Below are 7,679 nucleotides of genomic sequence, written 5' to 3' on the forward strand. Positions count from 1 at the left end.
TTAACAGTATATATTTTTTAATTTTTACAAGGAAATTATGACATTCCAAAGAGACATCTAGAATGAACTAATACATCTGGGAAGTTTCCAAAACATGATAGGAAGGCTCTCTCTTTTTTTTTTTTTTTTCATTTTCCAAATTAGACTTTTTACATAAATTTCAAACCTTTCAATTTCATCCTTCTCTGATGGCAATTTTCATTTTAATGTAACTTTGGAAAATAGTCCCATTTTTAGTTTGGGAAACATAAAAGCAGTGGTGTCAGGTGACCTCTTGGCCACTGCTAACTCAGCTGGATCCTTGTCCAGAAAGACTTGTTGGCTTTAGAGAGAAGCAGAGTGAATCTCCAAATACAAAGAATTCTACCCAGAAAATTTATTCAGTGTCATTTTCTTTAACTATAGCACCAGCTACCTTCCACTGTCCACCTATGTGTAGGGAACGTACTTGGGCTTAATTATCTGAATATTCTTAGGGCCTTAAATAGTGGAGCTGCAATTATGTATTTTGTCTGTACCTTTCAATTAAATTAAATATAGTTAAAGAATAATGCAATGGCTAATTGTTTTGCATCTGAATGTATTAGTCTTCTACTCTCACTTTATATATCACTGTGATTATTAACTAATACCTAGAAAAATGTCTTATGTGGAAAACCTACTATGATCAGTTATGTAAAATAGAGCTTTTCCACATAATGTCTAATGTGGAAAAACTCCATGAACACGTATAAATTTGAAAATTATGTAAAATAGAATAAAATTTGGTATTTACACTGGGCTAAGAACAGTTCAAGTATGTGTGCCTTTAATCTGCAAGTCAGCTTTGATGGATGATCCTGTGTAGTCACCCTCCTAAGTGGTGATCAGGACATCTTGTTTTTCTCTCCACCGGATCAGAAGGCCTTTGCTTAGACAATGAGTCCTTTACTGACTGCCTTTCCCCTTTGTCACTCTGAAACTAGTACCCAGAGGGCCTGTACAAGAGAAAGCCAGGAAGGAGAGGAGAGAATATGTTTTTGAAATACTTTAAAAACCTAACCTTTCTCCTCATTCTACCACCATAAATATAATTTACATTCTCCTTCTGAAATATGGATTGGCAAAACCATCAGAGTTGTGGAAAGATGTTAGAGGCAGGCTCTTCTTGATGAGCACTGTTTTTTCTCTCTCTCTCTCTTTTTTTAATTATGAAAATATAACACATTTCCAAGAGACTTGGAAAATACAAAATAAAGTTATATATAGTTCCACTATACATTACAATTATTTCAAGTAGATAAACTAAGATTTTTAGTTGATGTTTCAACATCAAACTCTCAAAAATTAATGGACTGAATATATAGAAAAGTAAGAGGATATAGTAGACCTGAAAAGCACCACGAACCAGTTCAACATAATTAGGATTTATACAATTTTCACACAACGGTAGGATGCAAATTCTATTCAAGTTCCCATAGACTATAAACTCGGAGAAGGCAACGGCAACCCACTCCAGTACTCTTGCCTGGACAATCCCATGGATGGAGGAGCCTGGAAGGCTGCAGTCCATGGGGTTGCTAAGATTCGGACATGACTAAGCATCTTCACTTTCTCTTTTCACTTTCATGCATTGGAGAAGGAAATGGCAACCCACTCCAGTGTTCTTGCCTGGAGAAGCCCAGGGACAGGGGAGCCTGGTGAGCTGCCATCTATGGGGTCGTACAGAGTCGGACACAACTGAAGTGACTTAGCAGCAGCAGCAGCAGACTATAAACTAGGAGACACTGGAACATATCCAGGGATATAAAACAAGTACAAAAATTTCATGGTCTAAAGGTATTAAAATCATACAGAGTCTGTTCTCTTATCACTGTGGAATTATGTTAGAAGTCAATATAAAAAGATTTGAAAATAACCCACATATTTTCAAGTATAATTTACCAAGGGAAATCTTTGACTTAGTCATTGAAAGTCTCAATAAAGTTAGAAGACTCAAAAAACACAGAGGGTGATTGCAGAGAAGAAAGCATTTAAATGAGAAATTAATATCAAAGTGGGAAATTAATATCAAAGGTACATTAAAAATACCATGAACTTGGAAATTAAATGTCAACTTTTAAATGATGGGTGTATCTAAGTAGCCATAACAAGGAAAAATTAGAAAATTCAATAAAAATGAAAAGAGAATTTATCAGAATTTGTTACATGCAGCTGAAATTTTTAAATGCATCAGGTACCAAAGGCACTGTGTATCTGCTGTATAATTAAATCATGGACCAAAACAGACGAGAGTGTTATATCGAGAAAAGGTGCATGAACATACCTACTGGAATTTGCAATCTCTCTTGAATTAGTTGTTTGTTTTGATGGAGTTTAAACATTAGCACAGCACAGTTACCAGCAAGATTCCATCTGAGAGCCTGAATTCCCACACTTCCAGCTCACATCTTTTTTAGGTTAATTGATCTGTGATGGGTAATACCGAATATTTTAATTATCTCATGGAGTAGAGCAGTGGCTCTCCCTCTTGCTATCAGCATCTTTCTACTAGATTACGTTTCATCAAACAAGTATCTCCTATGCTCTGTGGAAGAAATAGGTATACCAGCTAGGTGAAATAAAAGAAGAAAATTACTTCATAAGTAGAATATTCCTATATCTCTCACATGCTCTGGCCTCTTCTAACAGTTTATCATCTATATGAATAAATTTTGATAATATGATGTGTTCACCTTGGGCCCATTTTAAGATTTTGTTCCTAAGAAAATCACTAAAAAGTGATCCATTGAATGAGATCAGCCATAAAATAAGTAATAAGTCTGATTCCAAAGCCTGCACCCTCAAACTGACTTAATTGAAATGTACATATTCAGTTTTAGCATTTCAGTTCAGTTCAGTCGCTCAGTCGTGTCCAACTCTTTGCGACCCCATGAATTGCAACATGTCAGGCCTCCCTGTCCATCACCAACTCCTGGAATTTACTCAAACTCAGGTCCATCCAGTCAATGATACCATCCAGCCATCTCATCCTCCGTTGTCCCCTTCTCTTCCTGCCCCCAATCCCTCCCAGTATCAAAGTCTTTTCCAATGAGTCAACTCTTCTCATGAGGTGGCCAAAGTACTGGAGTTTCAGTTTTAGCATCATTCCTTCCAAAGAAATCCCAGGGCTGATTTCCTTCAGAATGGACTGGTTGGATCTCCTTGCAGTCCAAGGGACTCTCAAGAGTCTTCTCCAACACCACATCATTTATCAACCTCCAGATTCGCAATCAGGTAGATGGAAACAAATAGCCCCAGGTCATTCACCTTAAAATCTAAATAAACAATCGGCCAACCAGAGGTGTAGAATTGGTTTAGAATTTAAAGGCTCAAGAGACAGTTTTCTATGACAGTTAACCTGGGGTATCCTCTAAAGCACATTAATGAAGTCTCCTTTATGTACAATTGGGAAGGTCCCCTGGAGGAGGAAATGGCAACCCACTCCAGTATTTTTGCCTAGGGAATCCCATGGACAGAGGAGCCTGGCAAGCTATAGTCCATGGGGTCGCAAAAAGTCGGACACGACTGAGTGACTAATATTTAACCTCCAAATTTCCTGGTTTTAAATACCTATTTTGTTCTTTTTTGGATGGAATTCTTATTGTTTTAGCAGCATTAATTCTCATAAAACTTTTTCATCTTAATTTCCAAATTGTTTGCTCTTTCAAGATCACAAGGAAGACCCTTTGAAGAGTAATATCTATCATGTGAGCCTGCTTCCTGAACAATGACTGAGGCCTGTGTTCAATATCGGGCTTCCCAGGTGGCTCAGTGGTGAAGAATCTGCCTGCCAAGCAGGAGACATGGGTTTGATCCCTGTGTTGGGAAATGGCAACCCACTCCAGTGTTCTTGCCTGAGAAATCTCATGGACAGAGGGGTCCAGCAGGCTACAGTCCACAAAGTTTCAGAACAGTTAGACACGACTTAGTGACTAAACAAAAACATGTTTGGGATCACTACTTACTATTACTTCTTTTCTTTAACAAAATGAATTATTTTCTGCTACAAAATTTTTCCACATTTGTCTTTTTCTATCATGATCATATGCAAAAAGGGAAAATGGTAATGGAAAATCATATGCTTGTACACCTGGAAAAAATTAGAAAACTTTCTCATTTTATCCTTTAGGAGGTTAGCTTCTTTTGGATTTTTCCTCAAGAAGAATAGGAAAATAACTTGATTTTCTATTTTTAATGTATTTACTTTATTGTTTTAAGCAGTGTCTGATTCTTTTTATGTGTCTGATTTTTATATGTTCCATTAGTCTCTGGAAATACTGACTAACCCGGTTCCCTTAAATGGAACTTTAGAACATGCCTTTTGCGTTTTTCTCATACCTCAGTGCAGTATACTAGCATTTTTGGGGTAAATCTAGATAAGAGTAAGTCTTTAATAATTTTAGCACTATTGTCTTTGGCCCATGTACATCATTAGTGTTATTTTTCACCTCAAGAATAAAGTTTTCCTCTGCGAGACCTAGATCAAAGCAAATTGGAGGAAAAGCACTAAATCTGTGCTATGTTCATGGGGAGACAGGCATTTTCTTCCAAAAAGCATTACTTTGGGGGCATAGACAGCAGTTTCAGACTTTACTGGAGGCTCAGATGGTAAAGAATCCACCTGCAGTGCAGGAGACCTGGGTTTGATCCTTGGGTCCGGAAGATGCCCAGAGAAGGAAATAGGTGCCCACTCCAGTATTCTTGCCTGGAAGATCACATGGACAGAGGAGCCTGGTCAGTTACAGTCCTTGGGGTCACAAAGAGTCGGATACGACTGAGCAACCAACACACTCTTGCAGTTTTGGGAAAACAAAACTAAACCAAATCACAGTAATATGAGATCATCTGTAGGAAAACTTTCATCTCTCAGATAATTGGACCAGGAGTTAGGGAACAGGAAAGAATGTATGTTGTGTAGCTGTTGTTGTCAGTCGCTAAGTTGTGTGCGACCCCATGGACTGTAGTCCACCAGGCTTTTCTGTCCATGGGATTTTCCAGGCAACAATACTGGAGTGGGTTGCCTTGTCCTTCACCAGGCAATTCTTCCCAACTCAGGGATGGAACCTGCATCTCCTGCATTAGCAGGAGGATTCTTTCCCACTGAGCCACCAGGAAAGCCCCATCTTTTGTAATTACCACCACTGGTGCATCGTGACTGGTGTTCAGTTTTTCTCTTCTAAATCTGGTTTTCATACATCAGTTGACTACTGGATTTTTGATTATGAACATCTACAAGTGTATGTCTTTTAGTAGTAGACCTAATGTACATTATTCATTTTCCTTATCTGTATCTCCTTTACTAAAAATTTTACTTAGCTAGTTGTTTAACTCAGCTTACTCCTCAAGATGTTGAATTTCTTTAAAAATCCCTGATAGTCTTTGACTACAGTAGTTAAGATTCCTACTGCAGTCTTCTAAAAATTTTCATTACTTTGTTATATGACCTCTAGACAAGAATTTGTAGACCCCATCTGATAGGAAAGCCTGAGTCAACAAATATTGATCTACTTGCTTTCTAACTACCACTGCGATTTTTTTAAGTCTTAGTTCCTTAAAATTTCTCTTGTCTTAAATTCTCATGTCAGAGAGATAGGTAAGCCAGCAGTTTCCTTAGATTTAGGAGGGAAAGCACTTGGGCAGTAGGGGGATAATTATTGAGTATGAAGCCTAAATGTTCTTGATCCAAAACTAAGATTGGCATTATGAGTAGGCAAAAGAGGCTGGCTACCAACCTAATATCATTCTAACAGTAAAAGGAAGGATCTTCTGTCCTCCATAAAGCTTCTTCCACTCAAATCACTCATGCCTGAAACTCTATGAATCAGGGATTAATTCTTCTGAATTAATTTTTTAGCAGAAAATAATTCATTTTATTAAAAAAAAAGTAATAGTAAGTAGTGATCCTAAACATGTTTTTGTTTAATCACTAAGTCATGTCTTACTGTTCTGCAACCTTGTGGACTGTAGCCTGCTGGACCCCTCTGTCCATGAGATTTCTCAGGCAGAAATGCTGGAGTGGGTTGCCATTTTCTCCTCCAGTGGATCTTCCCAACACAGGGATCAAACCCATGTCTCCTGTTTGGCAGGCGGATTCTTTACCACTGAGCTACCTGGGAAGCCCACACAGGCCTCAGTCATTGTTCAGGAAGCAGTGTTCTTGCCTGGAGAATCCCAGGGACGGGGGAGCCTGATGGGCTGCCATCTATGGGGTCGCACAGAGTTGGACACGACTGAAGCAACTTAGCAGCAGTAGCAGCAGCCACTTACCATTGAAGATATTGGAAGACTATTCCCTAACATGATGGAAATTCCTTACTGTTAATAATACAACTACAGAAATGATTTCAAAGCAGGTCAGAGAAAAATTGGGTGTGGTATGGTTGAAAAGAAGAGCAACCAGTAATAAGCTAGGCTAATTGACAGTAATATGATAATGATTGGGGTCAAGTTGAGAGTGATGTTGAGGACTTGAGAGTATCTTGAATGCTAAGCCTTAGACAAAGTTTCTCAGCTGTGTAAAGGCCAATTAAAAAACTAAAGTTCTTTTTCGAACTAAAGAAATGGGTGTCGCTTTTGGTGTCAGTTATTTTTCATTTTTTTAACACCCAAATGTTACATTTAGCATAGAAGACTAGCCAATATTTAAAAAAAGAGTTTTCCCCACAGCTACACACTGAAACTTCATTTACCTTCTCCTAGTTATTTCTTCCATCAGCCCATCAGACCTCCATCAGGGCCCTTGTCTGGATCATTTGGTAGTGAGCCTTCCTTCATTGAAGAGCAAACCACAACCCAATTAGGCTTCCAGTCTGTTCCTCTTGCAACCAACTGTATTTGCCTCTAAAAAAACAGACTCAGGAAAGGCACAGACTTTACAGTTTCCATTTCTACCTTGAACTGTCTTTTAGTTTTTCACCCAACTGTCCAGAGCCTAAAAATGGCTTTGTGATAGGCTTTTACTAGCCACTACATTAGACTGCATGCTTGAAATCCAGCAAAGATCTCCATTTCAAGTCACACTCTACCCCACATGTGTCTGCCTACTGAGCATTTAGTTCTCCTTCTCTAATGATATGAGAATCATTTATGCCTGCTACAAGAAAACCTGGAAGAAGCATGTTTGGCCGTTGGGGGGTGGGGGTGGGGTGGGTGGAGGGGTCAGTGATAAAGTTGTGTCTTAACACATGCAATTCCTATCAAGTACTGTTGGCCAAAGTGTCAGAATAGGGAGTAATGAGTAGCTTACCCTGTATGTACCCTTAACAATGAAATCAGGCCTAACCACGCTCAGTCCTACTGAAGAAGAGCTCTGATGTCACTGCTAGTTGTTTTCTGGTATCTTCAGCAGGCATTAACTACTGCCTTGTTTATCCGATGCAAAGGTATTTTTCTATCAGAAGTTAGGCAGAAAAAACAAATGAAATTCATTTTTTATTGATAGCTGATTATATTTAGTGAATGTGGTAATTGTCAGACTGCTCCAGTGAAGGACAAGTGGGTCTACCTTCCCAGAGGTAAAGTAAAAATTGGTTAAAATGAAGGAGGGGTCTTGCAAAGTGTATCAGTTAGAAGGACCCAACAATTCACCAGGTTGTCTTTTTTTTTTTTTTTTCCCCTAGCCCACTGTCGAGCGTTTTGTTTTCTGAGTAAAATCTTCT

At 38.6% G+C, this 7,679-nt stretch overlaps 1 protein-coding gene across 4 annotated transcripts in view; it reads left to right on the forward strand.

The window, feature by feature from the left end:
* Positions 1 to 7,679, forward strand: part of ZFHX4 (zinc finger homeobox 4) — a 212,794-nt gene that overhangs the window by 200,442 nt on the left and 4,673 nt on the right. The window lies entirely within an intron of this gene.

Source organism: Ovis canadensis, chromosome 9, assembly GCF_042477335.2.
Source record: "Ovis canadensis isolate MfBH-ARS-UI-01 breed Bighorn chromosome 9, ARS-UI_OviCan_v2, whole genome shotgun sequence".
Lineage (NCBI taxonomy): Eukaryota > Metazoa > Chordata > Mammalia > Artiodactyla > Bovidae > Ovis > Ovis canadensis.